This window comes from Uloborus diversus, chromosome 6 (genome assembly GCF_026930045.1).
Source record: "Uloborus diversus isolate 005 chromosome 6, Udiv.v.3.1, whole genome shotgun sequence".
Classification (NCBI taxonomy): domain Eukaryota; kingdom Metazoa; phylum Arthropoda; class Arachnida; order Araneae; family Uloboridae; genus Uloborus; species Uloborus diversus.
In genome coordinates this window covers 17955410-17975310 of record NC_072736.1, presented here as the reverse complement: position 1 = coordinate 17975310, position 19901 = coordinate 17955410, and the positions used below count along the sequence as shown (strand labels likewise).

General features: G+C 33.8%; 1 protein-coding gene across 1 annotated transcript in view; it reads right to left on the bottom strand.

The window, feature by feature from the left end:
- The window catches only part of LOC129224248 (ankyrin repeat, PH and SEC7 domain containing protein secG-like), a 40807-nt gene that overhangs the window by 19846 nt on the left and 1060 nt on the right, over positions 1–19901 (bottom strand). The window lies entirely within an intron of this gene.

The following is a 19901-nucleotide window of genomic DNA, read 5'->3' as shown; positions in this document are numbered from 1 at the left end:
GTGTGACAAATGTCTTAATCGAAGCGGCGACTACATCGAGAAGTAGTTGGAAGGTGTATGTACGTATTCCAAATGAAAGTTTTCATTGACTTTGTGGTCTTCATTCCACGATTGATCGGACCTCGAAAAAAAAATAACCCAGTAATTTTCTCGATAAATCGTTCTTAAAATTGAATAGAAAAATAACAAAATCGATTTTTTTTAAAATCGTTTCGAGGTGCACACCCTCATACTACAAACGAATGCTATGCCAAATTTAATGAAAATCGGCCGAACGGTCTAGGCGCTATGCACGTCACAGACATCAAGACAGAGATCCATACTTTCAGCTTTAGTATTAGTAAAGATAAAAAAGTAGAGAGTTTTTGAAGAAATAAATCACGTTAGTTATACATGTGTTGTAATTGCAATTTCTTTTTTCATTTCAAGCATATTAAAGAGCCGATATATAAGTAATCTGTGTACTTAGAACAGGAGCAATAAGTTTTAATCTACCCTTTTCTAGTTTATCTACCTACAATCTGACTACCGATGAGATGGATAGGCAAACCAGGGAACGTATCTATTTTTGTTTTGCTGCGATGTCAGTTTTTACAGATATGTGTTAGCCTTAAAGTTGAGCAGAAACACATTGAAATGAACAAAATACGCGGAATCCCCCCCCCCCCCCATTCAAAGAGACTCATCTTAGTTGGCCACATGCCAATTCCATGGCAAGCGTGGGCAGAGATTTTCTGTTAATCTATCTATCTATTCATCTCTCTATTGATCAATCAATCTATATATCTGTATGTCTGTCTGAATGATTGTCTGTAGGGCCGGCTCTAGTAGTTTTGCCGCGCTAGGTAATATTGATAAGTGCCGCCCTCCTCCCATTGAATAATATTAATAATATAAAATAATAATATATTAAAAAATAAAAACAATTGTGAAGTGCTCAAAATTAATCCGAACTAGGTATTGCGTATCCAAGCACTGGTACACACTTTAAATTATCTTTTTTTAAATATTAAAGTAGTGCAACATGGCACTGAAGCAGATATTAAAAGACTTGAAAGTCACGCAATTTGCCGCCTCTAAAATTAAATTTAATTTCCTGTTAAATTCCGAACTATGTTTTGCATATCCAAGCACTGGTACACACTCTAAATTATTATTATTATTTTTAGCATTTAAACAGTGAATTTTATGACGCTGAAACATATATTCATACTTTTAAAAAATATGTTTCAATTTCGAAATTTGCCGCCCCTAAAATCTGCCGCCCCAGGCGGCCGCCTAGGTCGCCTGCCCCATGAGCCGGGCCTGCTTGTCTGTCTATTTGTGAAAAAGAAACTGAAAAAAGTTTTTCTTTTTCGGTTTTCAATATGCCCCTGCGTTGAAACGTTCTGCAATGACGGAGCAAACTCTATATCTCAGAGTCCGAAGGACGTAAGTCACATTGCGGTAATTTTACAGGAGAAAGGAAAAACTTTTTCTGGCGCATACAAAGGTTGGGACGCACGCTCTTTAACCCTGGAAAAAAATTGAAAATGATCTTTTCTTTTTAAAGAATTACTTTCACATGGCTTGATGCGAAATAGGTTTTCTAAATGCAATGCACTAAAGAACAGGAAATTGCAATCTTTGGACTTACGTCAGTCTGGATCTGAGGTACAGATGTAGTACGTGCCAAAAATTAGGTGGAAATCAAATAATGTCTTCCGATTTCTTATGAACCCCAAATTTTCAGTTTTGCGCAAAACTCATGATTTTTTGAAGAAATTTATAGTTATCTTTTAGTAATAGTAGCTCAGCTTGCTTTTATGATCCATAGAAGATATATTACAGTGCTGGCCAAATTATTAGACTAAAGAGGTTTTTTTGTACACTATTTGTACTAAAATACTATTTATTTTACTGTCAAAGTACAGTACGTACTGTACACTGATTGTTACGTTATTTTAGCATTATTTAATGTTTGTAGGTGGCAGTACTGTCTGCTTTGTTTATGTTCTTTGTTTATCTACCTACCAGGAACATAACCTCAATCAGCTTTAACAGTTCACTAGTTCTTTTTATTAGTGTGTTCTGTTATATTTAAAGTTAGTTTTAGGTAATGAGTGAGTATGTGTATGCGAGTATATATAATAGTGAGTATAAAAGATTTTTTACCTCCTTTTTTAAAAAGTTAAAAAGTGGTGTAAATCTTGTGAAAAGTATGCCGAAAAGACTTAAAATGCTCATCAAGAACAAGGGAATGCATACTAAATATTAGATAATTATTTCACTGTTCGTTAATGTGTCCATAGTTATGTAAGCGATAAAGAATTTGCTTTTAAAACAGTCTTTGTCAAATAATTTGGACAGCACTGTATGTTATGAACTCTGTTTTTAAGCAGCTCAGCTCAAATGTGCTTACATTTTTGAGTAAAAAGAAATAAATATTTAGTTGCTTATTTTCTTATTTGATTATTTTTTGTTCTCACTATGCTATAAGAAATTCGTTTATTCTCAGCTTGTATCAAAACATTTAATGTCACTCAAGCGAAACCGAATTGTCAAAAAACAAGCATGTCATATTGTTGACTTTTCTACAGAAAGAAAACAATCTAAGAAAACAATAGGACAAGAATTTGAAGAATTTGCTAGAAATTGATCTTATTTTTCTAAAAAATCGATTTTAGTTCTCATAAAAAGAGCTAATACCGGTTGTTATTGCTTCTTGGCCAAACTCTTCACATTTTATCTCTTCTCGTTGATTTTTTTTTCTATTAATAGCTACGCAAGAGGAAATATTTATCGAAAACTCAATTTGAAAACTTTTATGAATTCCGTGAAATTCAATTTTAAAGATTCAATTTTAATGATAGCTTTCTTTAAGATGAATATATGAAAAATATATAACTACTGTCTAACCACGGATTGTATGGAAAGGCAGACATCTCTTTTACAAGCGGAAATGGACGCATCTATTAGTTTTTAACCGACTTCAAAAAGGAGGCGGTTATCAGTTCATACCGTATGTATGTTTTTTTTTTTTTTTTGTTTGTCCACTCATAGCGTCCCACCTAGTGAACAGATTTTGATGATTCTTTTTTTAATGGATAGAGGATGGCTCAACTTAGGTCCCATTACTTCGTTTGACCATATTTGTTCTTTAGAAAAAAGTTATGGGCAAAAAACAGTAAATTTCCCTATTAAATAATTAAAATGATATTGTAGCGAAGTTCGCACTTTTCATCCGTGGATAACGGTGGCTCAGTGGTAGAATTCTCGTCTCCCACACGAGCGACCCGGGTTCAAATCCCGACTAGGACAAAGTGAATTTTACAAAAATTTCGTTTCTACTGTTTCCCTTATTTTCTCGAATGTTCTATTAATTTCTGTATCTTTTCAAGTCTGGAAAGTTCCAGCACTTTTTCAAGTTGTTTATAAGGAGATGTAACATTCATTCGATTCTGAATAATGATCTCGAGAGCGAGACTAACGAGTATTCGCTTCATTTGGCTTTCACAGTGTCTTCGCTATCTTCATCTACGCGACAATATGAAACGCATTGTTATAAAAGTTTGGTGCCATATAACTGTAACATTAATAGTAATTGTAATGATAATTTTGAATAAAGGCTTTTCTAAAGCAATACAGTGATATAGAGCCGCACTTCTTACTAGGTAACTTCTTACTTTTACTGAAATATCTACATTTACACTAAAAAGAATGAAATAAAAAAATTTTGAAAAAAAAAAATAGAACCGACTTCAAAATTGCTCTAAAAAGTGAAAAATAATTTTATTCTTTAAACACCATCGATAATACTTTTAAACATAATTTTTGAAGTTGGCGCAAAAACAAAAAGTAAAATCCATTGTAACCATGCTTCGTTCATATTTTTATCAAAAAATCATCCAAACTTAGGAACGGAACATTTATATCGTTACTCAAATATGCTGTCATCAATGCGTAATGCATGTGGTAGTGAAGAGACTGGACGTGGTTAAATTTATACTTGTAGTTGAGTTATGGCTGTGAATGATTTTATCGATCGTTTTTGCGCCAACTTCAAAAATTATGTTTAAAAGTATTATCGATGGTGTTTAAAGAATAAAATTATTTTTCACTTTTTAGAGCAATTTTGAAGTCGGTTCTATTTTTTTTTTTTTTCAAAATTTTTTTATTAGGGAAATCAGCTTTTGTAGATGTATGTTAGCCTCTTAATTAAGCAGAGTTTCAATGAAATGAGTGGAGCACGCGCATCTAGTTTTTACTTTCCCCTCAATCAGATAGACTTGTCTTAACTGGACGCTTGCCAATTCCATACAATCCGTGGTTAGACAGTAAGTACAAATGAAATCAACTGTTGCTGCCGTGACAGATTTACCATCCAGGAAATGTCGCAATTGCAATGGAGATGGATCTCCTCAGAGGATCCTGACTCTTTCTCAAACTCTCATGTAAAAAGTGGTGGACAAAGGTCTCCCTCCTCTTCCTCCCAAAACAAGAACAATACGAAGGGCCCTGTAAACCTGTATGTATATATATATATATATATATATATATATATATATATATATATATATATATATATATATATATATATATATATATATATATATATATATATATATATATATATATATATCATACATTTTAAATTACATCTTCATTGAGATGTGCATTTACTTCGAATTATTTTGCAAAAATGAGAATTTTTTCTCAGTTTGTGTTTGTCACTATTAGTACACAAAAGGAAATAATTGATGTTTGCAAAATACGTTAGGGACGGAAAGCTCTAAGAATAGACAATCGTAATACCCAAAAAATTGATAGAATGGTTCTAACAAATGATTGTGTTTTTTTCGTTCTGTTTTGTTTTAGTAAATAAATCGATTTCTTGAATAATATTTTTCATTTTTAACCGACTTCAAAAAAGGAGGTTATGATTTCGTCTTGCGGCTTTTTATGTATGTTTTCTGATTATTCCAAGACTACTGGACCTTTCGATTCGATTCCGAGTCACAACTGACTACAACTGTATTTATGTCGAGGACTGCATACTAAGTGCCTTGCCTCCATTATTTTTTTATACCGATAGATGGCAGCACCATCACCGGATCGAACAGTTAATGAGAATTTAGAACTAGACTAGAAGCTAATAGCGACCTGGTGCTAGCACCCCCAGAGGTATCGTTTCACTTGGAGGACATTGAGACCACGAGCATATTTAACGTCGCCCAGTCCCCTTTAATGACGACGGTGGGTCTTCGACCATCGAGGTTCGAACTCAGGACCCTCCGGCCCTGAATCCGACACTCTACCGATCGGGCTACCACGGCCCAACTACTGGACCGATTTGAAAAATTCGTTTTTTGTTTGGAAGGGTATACTTCCCAGATAGTCCCATGTTAATTTGGTCTGGATACGATAAGGGGTCTCGGAGAAATCCAAGAATTTTTAAATTTCACACGTTGTGGCTACGTAATCCAGCTTATGTCATGGGCGGAATTTTTCACAGGAAACGAAGGACCCGGAAGGTCCGGGTTCGAATCACTGCTCGGGCATTGACATACTTTCTCTCTTCTGTCCTTGTTTTTTCTTTGTGTGAATGTGTTGTTATGCTGTGAATGGTTGCCTACCCTATGAACGGGTTCCTATGGGATGTGTGTATTGTAGTAGTCGGACTTCACACCAAATTACGGTATAGTTGTAAGAGTGAAGCAGCGCACCCCAAATTGCCTGTCTAGCTGGAACACGACAAAAACAACCTTTTTTTAAGCTAAAAATCTCACACGAGGTTAGTTGGTATAGCTGGCGTATGCACGACATAATCAACACCAACACTTTATTAAAAGTTAATGGTTAAGAACTTTCTTTTGAAACTTTAACCTTAATATACTAATTTAGATTGCAAAAAAAAAAATCTGTGACCCACTTCCCCCAATTAACTCTAATTTGAATTCCGAAACTTTGAATTCAAATTATGTTTTTCGCAATCACGAGTTGCGACAAGATCCTACTGATTAGAGTTATTGTTTCTAGAAATGGCTCCCTACCCCAAGCATGTCCCTCCTCCTGGGTGCTTACGTGTGTATAGTTGTGTGCTTACGTGTGTGCACGTAGGCGTGTGTATGTGTGTAAAGGCATGCGCGCATAGGCGACTGTGTATGAGCATGCGTGTGTAGGACATGGACGCCACCGCCCAGCAAAAGTGGATTCCGGGGGACAGTGCTCAGGACCAGCCACGCCGCCGCCGGTGGACGGTGGTGCTGCAGCCCTGGTCCAAGCTGAAAAGGGAACCACAACGTCAAGAATTGTCAAGTGAGAACAATAAGCAATCGTGATTGCTCAAAAAAAAAAGAAAGAAATTAATTTGAATTTTGACATCTTGAATTCAAATTATGTTTTTCGCAATCACGGGTGTGTGTATGTAGGCGTGTGTGTCTGTGTGTGGCGGTATGTGTTTGTGTGTAGGGGTTACGTGTATGTGTGTGTAGGCATATGTTTGTGTATGTGTGCTGGCATAAGTGTGTGTGTATGAATGTGTGTGTGGGGGGGTATGTGTATGTGTGTGTAGGAATATATGTTTGTGTCGGTGTGCAGGCATGAATGTGTGGGTAGTTGTGTGTGTATGTGTGGGTGTCTGCATGTATGCGTGTGTGAATGTGTTTGTGTGTGTAGGTGTATGTGTGTGTAGGTGTATGTGTGTGTAGGTGTATGTGTGTGTATGTGTTTGTGTGTGTGTGTGTAGTTGTGTATGTATGCGCATGTGTGTAGGACATGGATGCAACCTGGAGACGGCTTTCGCTAGAGGAGCAGCATCGTGAGGAGCCCGTCGACGGTGACGGTGGGTGGCGGTGGGAAAAATCAAAGGAACGTGAAAAACAGTCTAGTGAGAACAATAAGCAATCGTGATTGCTCAAAAACTAATTAGTGTAACACGATAAATGTTCTGTTTAAAAATTTGATTGAGAATAAATCATTTAAAAATAGTATTGAGGAAAACATTGAGTTTTCCTTTGCTGTTTTTTTCCTGTGATGTACCATCTTTGCGACATTTACCGCAATCGTTTTCCCCCAGGTTCTTTTTTAATTAGTCCTACCACGAGCAAATCACCCTTGTAAATTATTTTAGAAATGGAGTCCATTTCTTGAAATAGCAGAGAAGGAACAAAGGACGCGTGTCATATTTGGGAGTTAAGCAACATTTTGGCGATATGAAAAAAAAGGTACTCCTACTTCACGAAAATTGACATTCTGAAACAAGGCAGAGCCAAGGGTTAACTTTTCGCAGTCAGACTTTAGTTACTTATGGTGGTAATGTTTGCGAATGTCTTGCTCAAATTGCCTTGCTGAAAACAGATCTTACAGTTATTCATATTGAAGAAGATGCCTTAAATAGTTAAAAATACACAATCTTAAAAAAAAAGTACTTTGTACAACATCCGCCTGAAAGTTAATTTGCATTTAGTATGCAGTAAAATATCGCAGTACTTCCTATTTTCATACAGAAATGACAAAATACGTAATCTTAATTCTTTGTATGATTTATTGGGGATAGTGAACAGTAAAATAAGTTTCAAAAAAGGAGTATAAATCCTTTTTGCTTTTAGTTTATCAAGCCATGGAAAAATCACCAGGGAATTATTAAGTCTGCACTTTTACGACAGCTAAGGGCTTTGTTTTACGACTTGATCTCTTAATTACGGAAAAGAGCAACAATAAACCTGGAAATATAAGCACTGCCGGAACCTCGTAATTTTTGAAAGAAGAGAAATTCCAAGCTTATTTATAGACAGAAGCAGATTAATAAATGGACAGACAATAAAGGAAGAAATAAACAAGTTGGTATAGAGTTACATTATAGGATTCACAAACAGTAAAGGTGTATATATATATATATATATATATATATATACACACACACACACATACATATACAGAAAGTGTTAACAAATCAAATAGTCGGAATGCTGTAAAGGTACAAGCAAATAAAAGGCAAGCATATTTTATGCGTAGTGGAATGTGAGGCTAGGTGAAATAGTTAAGATAATTTACCATTTTCGAAATTAACCAATTGGAATTTTTTAAAAAAAATTACAGTGCGTAAAGAAATAGCCATGTACGTATTCATAATTGAACTTGCCTTGAAACATAATTTTTACTTTTGGCAATAAATGTGTACCAGCAAAAAAAAAAAAAAAAGGAAAAGAAATAAAGGGGGAGGGGGGAGGGCAAAATGTTTTTTTTTCTTTCATGGGCAAAGTGAGAAATAAAATATTTCTCTAATAGAACATTTCCTATTTGATTATTAAAAATGTTGTTGATCAAATGAGTGATTAAATGCAAGAATGAAAGAAAAAATTAAAAGATAATGAAACAGTAAAGGATTAACCGGAAAAATAATGAAACAATAAACAAAGAATAAAATGATTTATTAACTAATGTACGAGAGTTAATAAATGAGTGAATAAAATGGACATCCTGAAATAACCTTTACTATTATAACATTCACTATGGTATAAGCAATTTAATTAAGAAAGCATTCAATTTCAATAAGGAAAAGAAATCCATATTGCAGTAATTAGAGACATATTGTAACTTGTTAAAAGTTCAAATTTATTAACTAGCTAAATTTCACTAGTCTAGAGAACTTTAGTTTGATATGGTTAATTACTTTTAAATTGCATTTTACGAACTTTCAAATTGGAAACGTGCATCGACTGCTAATTAGAATTCTTTTTTCTTGATTACTTTCTACAACATCGCATTTTTTGATTTCTTAGTGTTAAGAACTAATAAGAACTAAAATTAGAGCTTGAATAAGGTTATAGATAATCTCATAATAAGTCTCAAATATTAATACGGAAATTTTGGACAAAGCTCTGAACATTTTTATAATTAGTATTTGTTTCTATGTTGCTATACTTATTATTAGGCTCAAATAAATATTGAATCATTATTGAGCAATCAAGAATTGCTTATTATCCTCACTTGACCAAAGTTGATGTTGCTCTGATTTTTCAGATTGCCGTTTTGAGTATTTCTATTCTATTCAAGAGTCACAACTGACTACAACTGCATTTATGTCGAGGACTGCATACTAAGTGCCTCTCCTCCATTGTTTTTATATACCGATAGATGGCAGCACCATCACCGGATCGAGCAGTTAATGAGAATTTAGAACTAGTCCAAGAGCTAATAGCTACCTGGTACTAGCACCCCCAGAGGTATCGTTTCACTTGGAGGACATTGAGACCACGAGCATATTTAACGTCGCCCAGTCCCCTTTAATGACGACGGTGGGTCTTCGACCAGCAAGGATCGAACCCGAGGCCCTCCGGCCCCGAGTCCAATGCCTTACCGATCAGGCTACCACGGCCGTTTTGAGTATTTATTGAGAGATGGATATTTTCGCAGTCACAGTTACAAATCGTATGCGGTTTGATTTTATCCATACTTTTTTTCAGGGAATTTGTTTTTGCCTAAAATCGAATAGAAAACGTATTGGTAATAATAGTAGTACTAATAAACAACAGTAGCACATCGAAAAAAACAGTATCGGTGAGAAATTAAACATTTTACTTTGCACTATTTTTGACTTGTTCTACTTAAGTTTTCAAATGTTAATTTTTAAATTTGAAAAAAAAAATCCATCATTGATTACATGACTTATATACCACCATCCATGAGCTTTGTACATAATTTTTTAAGTAGAATTGAGTTAGAAAGGGCATCAATAACCCTCCACCCTGTTTTTTTTGTGCAAAATTGTCGCATTCACCTTACCGCCTTCCCTAGTCACATGCCAATCTATTTGTCATAAGCATATTTTTATGAAGAAGATGAGCGATGTCACACTACTTGTTACTCCAGCCTCCCCTTTTCTGTCATAATTTTATGATCCCCCCAAGTGAGACATAATTTATGGACGATCCCTTCTAAGTAAAATACAATTTTTCATCAAAATAATGAATTTACAATTCAACACAAAATTTTGATACGGTAAGTGCGACAAATAAGGCCACCTCATGATCCAGTATCTCGCTCATTTATGATTCAATTGGCTCCAAATTTTGCATATTCATCACACGACTGGTAAAAAAAGCAAAAATAATTCCACGTGACAGTTTGAGTTTCTTTTATGTTTCTCAGCACTTTTTACAAAGATAGGCGATTTGACCTTATTCAGAATATTAACTCCGAACAAGACCACACTAAGAAATGCTAAAACATACTTTCAAACTAAAAACAGTTGAAAAAACTTTAATTCTCAAAATAAAAACACACGATATCTACATGACCTTATTTGGCTCACTCACCTTTGAAATCTCCCTCCTCATTTCTTAATTTTCAGGGAGAATTACTCTTCAGCTAAATGCAGCAAATGTACAAACGAAATTCGTCAGATTTAAAATTTTAAATGATTATTTACTTTAATTAGAGTTATTCATTTGTAAACACTCAAAATATTTAAGATTCAATCAACTCCATTCCATTACACATTAATTAGTCTTCAAGCGAGAAAACCAAAAATTCCACGTATCTTTCTGCAGTGCACGATGAATCGAAGTGAAATAACTTCTCCTGTTCCTTGAATAGTAATTTGGAAACCTTTTACTTTAAATTGTATCGTATGTTAATACTCCAGTTACCCGCAGGAGGTAACTGAAGTCCCCTATCCTCAGGAAACAAGTTTCGTAGAGTAATTATAAAGTTCGATGCTTCAATACCTATGAGAACAGGAAGTCACCATTCTAAGCAATTCCAAATTAAATAACTTATGCCAATCTATTGGTAACATCTTATATGTAAATCCATATGTACGGATTGATAAGCTTCAAATAAAAGCAGGGAAGAGTATTCAATTCAATAGCTGGAGGGAAGCTTTAACAAAATATTTTAAAAGTAAAATGCATAGAATTTGTCATGTTTTATTTCAATACTAGTGGTACCTGCACGGCTTCGCCCGTAGTAGAAAATTGAAAGGACATTTTGGTTCGCCTGTATGTTAACTAGGGTTTCCAATTCCCCGCCGAATTCAGTCCTGCGCGGATTTCGGGATTGTAAACTGCCAATCCCGCGGGATCCCGGGATCCCGCGAGATTGAGTTTGTTCCTCAAAAAATTTAATTTTTATGACCAAGAGAAAAAGTTGTGTTTTTTAAGATGGAGTGCTTTTATTACTTGAACTAGTTGTCTTCTTGAATTCCGTACAGCAATTGTAAAGTACTACAAAACCAGATCCAAGGGCGGATCTAGAAAATTTTCAAGGAGGGGGGCGATTTTCATTAATTACCCCTTTCTACGTTTCCTTACATTCTTCCCCTAACTTCATGGAAGATCGTCTTAAATTTTTAGATTTATTTCTGCAAATTTCCTAAGAAGTGCTCTAAATCCTATCCCATACCTGAACGTATTCAAAAGTTTTCTACGGTTGCTTTTTTTAGACTTCAATTTCGAAAAATTTTCAGAGGAGAGCACTCGAACCCTCTCCAGTATCATCTCTAGATGGTCTGAAGTTGAGCTTTTAAAGATTCAGTTTCGTAAAAATGCCGGTAGAAAGTTTAAATCCCTGTCCCTAAAGTAAAAATTAAATTAAAACAAACAAAATTGTGTTTTTTAGACTTCCATCCCGAAAAAGTTCCATGCGAGAGTCCCTTTCTTCTAACATCATAGAAGATCGTCTAAAACTGTTTTTAGTAATTCAAAATCTAAAATATACGTATATGCCGTGGGAAAGTTCCTGTATCTCGGTTCAAGGAGGGGGAGATCGCCCCCATCGCCCCTCCCTTGTATCCGTCCTTGGCCAGATCCTAATTAGTAATCATCGTTTGGTATGTAAAAGTGTGCCGCTCGCATGGGATGGTAAAGGAATTTTATTCTAGAAGTAATGCGCTTGATGAAAACATGTGCCGTGGCTCCACTGTAATTGCTTTTATTAAAATTAAGAAATTGTGGACAGTTAAAAAAAGATCCGCATTAACTTCATCACCTTCTGAAATAGATTTCCCTTTTCATATGCTGATTTTTTGCTCAAAACTGCAAATGTTGCACAAAAACGATGACTGTTGGCTATGTGTTTTGCTGTTTCCAATTTAACATGCATTGATAACACCTTTGTTGCTTCAATAACGTTGTTCACTGTATCAGTGAATTTAATTTTACAGCAAGGGGTGCTGTTTTACAGCAAGGGATTTACTGCTTGATTTCACCATTTCACCAAGTCGTAGTCTTTGTTCAAGTGTTTGGAGGATTTCGCTAATTATACCTCTCACTTTAAGGGGGCACAGTACCTTTCAAACATTTTTTTTTAAATTTAAGTAAATTTTAATTTTTTTGAAGCCATAACATGCATACTTATTTCTTAATCAATAATTTATTTTCAAAATTTAAAAATATTGCCTACTTTTTTTAAAAAAATCAAAAAATTTAGGAAAATTTCATTTTTTTAAAATTCCTAAGGCTTTTTTATTTTTGCACTAATTTAAAAAAAAAAGGTTTTTGCTAAACGATCACTATAATCACCTCTAAAAATCTGTGCATTCATTTGCTTATGAGTTTATTAGAAAGTTTTCTGTGATTAATTATGTAAAAAATCAAAGTTTTTTTTTTTAGTTTGGTTTTTAAAGGTTTAACTTGCTCTAAACATTTGAGTAATTTATAAAATGCTTATCCAATGCACAGTTTTGTCAAATATGTTATCCCAATTGCCAAAAGTATTACTTTAAAGCTGTATCTTTAATAGAAAAAAATCCTTAGGGATTCTAATGACATGAAAACACAAAAAAACCCATCATCGAGAAAAAGCAATTTAAGGTTTTTCTTTTGCATAAGAACACATAGCGACCATGGCCTAAAACCACTCATAACTTTTTAAATATTTGAACTAAAGCAATGAAACTTTTTCCATGTGTTTAGAATAGTTTTTAGTTTTGATTTAAGCAATAAAATTTTTTTTGCTCGTTTTATCATTTTTGAGGTACTGTAACCCCTTAAAGATGAATTCAAAAACATGAGCAGCTTAACTTACTGCTCTGTCATGCGATTCAAACAGTATTTCATACAACTTTCTGTCCCCTCTTTTAAGTCCTGCCGAACATATAAATAATATCAGATTTTTCATTGCTTTCGTCTTTGGAGTGCACTTTTTGTAGCTTAAAGGTTTTGAGTGCACTACCGAAACTTACAAAATTGCTCCAGCATTGCATTCAGGCTATACTCAGCGGGTTTTAGAATATCTAATACATTTGTTCTATTTTTTTTAAGCGTAATTTAATGGATTTTAAATTTTAGTGATGGTTTTTAAAATGTTTATAAGTTTTACGCATTTTGTCAATTGATGAACGTGTGAGAAAATTGAAACTTCAAATGAGAACACCAATTCATTCTCAGAAAAAATATACTCTTTATTTTTATTGTGTTTTGAAATGGTAAATAAAATGTTGGTCATATGAGACACACAGTTTTTCTTACTCTTCTTGCATATATACAAGGACGAAGATTCAAACTTCAGCTGATTGTTGTGAAAATAATCATTTTATGAGCAAAAAAAGCTGAAAAACACTTAAATGGAAAAAAAATTGCGGGATTGGATATCTCACCGGACCAATTCCGTTAAAATCCTGCAAGATCGCGCGGGATTTGGAATCGAGATTTCGGGATTGGAAACCCTAATATTTACAAATAATGGATGATGAATTTCTCGCCAATGAGGTTGTTTCCTTCATTTAAAAGTACGACTTTCAGTCACTGAAATTGATAGATTAAGCAAAAAAAAAAAGCATAGACCCAGAACATACTTTCATTTTCCCAACAGTTGTTTTTAAATCAATTTTTTAAAATGTCCGATTTTGAAAACAAGGCGTTGTCTTTAAGACGTCACAAATGATGCCATTTGGCCCATCTTTCTACCACGTTTCCACGTTATGATAATCAAGAATCGAATTAAATACCGCGCTCTACGCGTACTATCAACCATATCGTTGCCAATACACGTGAGTAAAGATGCGAATTAAATATTTTGGTCTGTGAATGGCAACACTGAATGGCATTTCATCATTTGTGCTGTCATCGGGCAGAAACATAAACAATGAAAGCGCACCGATTTAAGTAATTTTTTAAAAATATTACACTTAAACAAATTATTTAAAAATGGTCATATCCCATGTTTTTAAGCATGCTCTTTCAGAAAAAAAAAATACTTTTAAAATTTCGGAAGCGACCTCATTTGCTATGTTCATTTGCTTGCCCATGCTATGATAATTCGCTTGTCCACGTTATGGTAATTTGCTCGTCCACGTATGGTAACTTACTCGTCCATGTTATGATAATTTTATCGGTAAAATGTTCTTAAAATTGGAATAAAAAAAAGAACAAAATCGAATTTTCGAGAAATTGCTTGAAGGTGTACACCTTTAGGCTACAAACTAATTTTGTGCCAAATTTCATGAAAATCGAATGAACGGTCTAGGAACTATGTGAGCCACAGAGATCCAGGCTTTCTGCTTTATTATTAATAAAGATTTCAAGTTTAGTGTAGAAATTATGAGCGTATCAAACATGTCGAAGAAAACATACTAGTATTTACTGAAATTTTTACCGAAATTGTTGACGTATCGAAAGTATAGCGTGTAAATAACAAAGACACTGCAAAAACAATATTTTATTTTGCTGCAATATTTTTTTACGAAAAAGACAATGATAAAAAAAAATATTTAAGAAAAACATAACCAGACATTAAATAAAGACATTTGTTTAGAAAAGTAAATGTCAATCAACAACGTTATTGCACACAAAATTAGCAGATTACTGCAGACACGTATTTCGCGGTCACAGGAAACCCCTTTTTCAATGCAAAATAGTGAGCTTTTGGTGAAATGAGCGGATGTCTTTGCATCCAAAATCTGACTATTTTGCATTTTGAAAGAGGTTCCCTGCAACCCCAAAACACGTGTCTGCAGTAATCTGGCAATTCTGTGCGTTATGACGTTGTTCATTGACGTTGTTGAAGATATTCTTCGCAAACTAAACGAGATTATGTTCACATTTTAACGAAATGTGTTGAGATACATTTCGATATAATAAACTTTCTCCCATTAAGAAGATAACAAAATAAAATTTCTTTACACTCAACATATCTAATTAAATCGTGTATAAACATCTACTACACCATTTAATTGGATAGGCTTCTAACAGCAACGAAATGCTTGTTATCTTAATCAGGGTAATACTCTAAAGGCAAAAACATTAAAAACACGCTTCTGTTCCAAAATAATAAAATCAAATTTTTTCTTCTCTAATTTAACTTGGACTGAGTCTTCTCCGTGAGCCTTACATAAAATTAGAAGCAATTAAATTACCAAAATTTAATACTAAATGCGAGAGCCAAGTAATTCAGTTATCTTTCACGAAATCCAAATCGCTCTTTATTCTGTTTTTGGTTCTTAATGAGATGATTTGTGCCTCTATCTTTTACATGCAAATTTTCAATAACCAGGCATCATTTCCTTGTCGTAAAACCGTCATGCCTAAAACCTCCAAAATTTTCTTTATTTAATGAGTTTCTGGGAAAATGTTTTCCAGTTAAGTCAAACAATAATAACTAATTTTTCTTGCACAACATGCTAAAATGTTAAAGGAAGTCCCTTGATTAAATGAAAATCCCCAGCCTCCACCCTCTGCTGTAAAATAATAATATTCTCTATCTAAAATGCGTTCACACACCTTTTTAAAAACCTAAAAAAAAGTTTCTTTTTGCATATTCATATAAATAACAGCAAATTATCGAGTAACCCGCGAGTTTCAGCAATGTAACTCGAGCCACGGCAAGATAGTTTGATAATATGTTTTGGTAATGTTTAACATGCAGGGAAAGACTTTATTGTGACAAGGCTGAACTCGATCCGATAACTTACTGTTTTACTGGTAAGACTGTGCCATTTCAGAGGAATGAAGAAACGAAAAAATGGTCAACAATGAATGCTATAAACTGGAGTTTAGGGTTAATCCAATGGAGTTAGGGTCAAAATTTCAAATATCAAAAAATTTACCAAACAGGCAATTGCTTCGTTCAAATGTAGAAGAGTAGAAACAATTTTCACCTGTCATAACTTGACGGGCGACTTTCTAGTTTTAAAGTAATTCGAAAGTAAAATAAAAAAATACAGTAAATTTTATTTAAAACGTAAAATAAATCACCAACTCTATTAATTAAATAATAAATTAAATACCTTTGTGCATAAAAGTAAAGAATAAGAAATAACACCTTCAAATAGCACAAATTGCAGTTTACTGCAGACACGTGTTTCGGCGTTACAAGGAACGCCTTTTTCAAAATATTGAGCTTTTGGATGCAAAGACATCCAGTAAAAGCTTTTACCGGATGTCGTTTTTTAAGGAAAAAACACCTATTTATAAGATAGATGAAATTTAACGGCAAAATATCGATATACAAAATTTACAGATTACATTATGTAGAGTCCGTAACGTGACCTTTTTTTGCCATAACTATTTAATTTACCGTTTGATTTGCAAATTATTTTAATTTGCGCTGGTGTGTTGTTAGGAAAAGATCAAAATAAAATTATATGCTAATCAAACAGTAAATTACAAAGTTATGGCAAAAAGGTCACGTTACGGACTCTACATAAATGTCAAAAATACCTTGGAATGCCCCATATACTAGTGGTACCTACACGGTTTTGCCCGTAATAGAAAATTAAAAGGTCTTTTGGTTCGCCTGTATATTTGCATATAATGTATGGATAATTTTCTCGCCAATTGGCTTGGTTACGGTTTCACGTAATGATAATTTTGTTTTTTTCTCGTCCATCTTATGAGAATTTTGTTCTTAAAATGGAACAGAAAAAGAACCACATCGAATTTTCGAAAAATCGCTTCGAGTTGCACACCCCCATGCTACAAACTAACTTTGTGCCAAATGTCATGAAAATCGGCCGAACGGTCTAGGCGCTATGCGCGTCACAGAGATCCTGACAGACAGAGATCCTGACAGGCTTTCAGCTTTATTTTTAGTAAAGATATTGTGTTACCTATTCAGAAAACCTCCAGCCATACTATGACGTTTGCCATTTCCATTCCATTCTCTTTATAGAAACAAAATTCCAACGAGTAAGCTATTGTCGCGAAAAACATAATTTGAATTCATGACGTCAAAATTCAAATAATTTTTAATTTTGTTACTATTCTCTCTTCAAAAATGACGTACTCAATTTATGTTTAAGTGGTTAAACGCATAAGTTCTTCCTTTTTTGACAACACATTAAAGACGAGACGTTTATTTCTGTGTGCATTTTGGAAAATTAACCATTAATCAGTAAGAATATTAATCATTCTTATTGGTTGCTTTTATATTTTACACGAACATACTCTAATCAAACAACATTAGGGACTTGCTTCGGGCAAATTTATACAGGATTGATGAAGAGACTTTGAAATCTAAGAAGGCTAATCTTTTGCAATCAAAACGAGATTTTAATTGTACTTAATCATTAAAAAACTGTCTAACACACGTTCAAGTGATTAAATTATAAGATAAACATTCTGAGCAAAATGTTTTTATTTCTATATTCTTCCAAATTGCTAATGATCAAATAATGATTCATCAGTCACAATTGAACATTATCCTTCGAAAAAATAAAAATAACGAAATAAATAAATGAAGTTCAGGCAATTTGAGAAATGAAAAACTTTTCATACGAATCATTACATAAACTCTTTTCTTTTTCTTCATTTTCTTAATGTTTAATTTGAGAATTACATTGAAAAAAAAGACTTTAAAAGTCATTTTTCTAACGATGTTGGCATCTGCATTTTTTTTCTGATTGGGTAAGAAATATGATTTTGATTAACTTACATCATCCGACTGAATTGATGATAAAAATTTAATTTTATTTTCATTGCTTTTAGAGTGATACAAACAATTTACATATTGAGTTGTTGTGCTTGTAAAAAATGCAAACTACATATTGCAGTGGCAAAATGAGTTATAGCAAAATCGTATACGATAAAAACAAACAAAACAAAAAGACTGAATCTACCCGTATGTAGCTGATAATATTTGTAATGGTAAGAAAACGCATATCATATTCTTGAATTATAATTATTCTTCATCATTATTCTTGAATTTTCACTTTCTTTTACAAACTGGACATGCGTTAATGAACGTATACGGTGCTTGTTTTTCTAGCGTTACGTAGAAGAATCTTTTCTGTACTAAAATACACCACTAGCTCAGTTATTCCATCCGAGGACTGCAGTTTCGTGCTTTTTAGCACTCATCAGCCCGGAATAGGAATCTCATGAGCTGGAGACGATAAACTTCTTAAGGAAGCCAAGAGAGCCAAACAAACTGGTACCTAATGCAGAACTAGCAATTAGATGAACGAAAGCAGCAATGGTGCGGTTCAACTCAAAGATTGATGGCAAAGCATAGTTCTTTGTAATAACTTACCGCCCTAAACCAGGGCTAAGGCAGAAATGCTACAAGGCAGAAGTATTTCTGCCTTAGCCCTGGCTTAGGGCGGTAACTTACTAAAAAATCCTTTCTGTGTTTGACCTTTGCTTTAAAATAAATTACCTATTTTCATTGACTTTGCGGAACAATGCACAAAACAACTAAACTTGTTTTCAAACGCAGAGGCACTTGGCAATTTCGGCATTTTCTCATTTTGAAGCAACGAAATTGATAGTTTTTTGAGGCACTTGGCAGGTGCAGATCGATTAACGCAGATCGATTAAAATTGACTTAACTATCGAATGACAGTCACATTGTTCTCCACGTCCACAATTTGAGCACAAAGTTAAAGAAAAAAGGAAATTTTATCAATCCCCAAATACCGCCGTTAAACTGCTTAGCGTCTGACCATGGGACTTTCAAGGTCTTAGATTTATCAGAAACGCATTTAAGCTAAAACAATATTATGAAATAAAGTCATGAAAGATCAACGAAATAATTCTCTTATGTCTAGAGACTGATGAGAAATAATATATATTTTAAAAGTATATTTTCCACAGTCACGGTCTAACGAGAAATTTTTTCACGCGGATCCATACAATATCCAACTTAAATACAATAGCCCCTCGTTATATCGTGCTTGTAGGAAGACAATAAAAAAGGGCGATGTATCCGAAAATGCAATTAACAGCGGTCGTTAAAAATAAGGATTCAACGAACATGCAAGTAATTGATTTGTGAATCTTCAATCAATGTAAGATATTTTTCAATTTGGACAAATCCTCATATATATAATAGCCGATGATCGAGTAACGCGCGCGTTTCAACAGTGGAACTCGCGCAATGTCATGAAAATTTGATAATTTGTTAATGTTTAACATGCAGGGAAAGGTCTTTATTGTGACAAGGCTGATCTCGATCCGGTAACTTAACTGTTTTACTGGTGAGACTGTCATTTCAGGGAAATGAAGAAACGAAAAAGTGGTCAACAATTATGGCTATCTACTGGAGTTTAGGGTTGATCCACTGAGTTAGGATTAAAATTTAACGACCAAAATATCATCAAACATTCAATGACTTCGATTAATTGTAGAAGCAATTTTCACCCGTCATACCTTGATGGGGACTTTCTAGTTTTTAAATAGAAACACCAAAATAAATTTATCTTTTCAATTGTATATTTTAATAAAGTATAAAAACAATTCAAACTATTCAAATAATTAGTGAAATAAGAATCTAAAATTTTCAATTATGATTGAAAATGCAGCGAGTTCAGAAACATCAAATGCATGTGAGTTTTATTCTCTCTTTAAAGGGAAGGTGAAGAATTTTTCAGAGAAAACAAAGTTTTTACCGTCATTTTGAAATTTAAAACGAAGGTTTTTACCTTTTTTTTTTAGGCGACAGAGGAAAAGCGCGGTATATCCGAATGAGCAATATAATGAGGC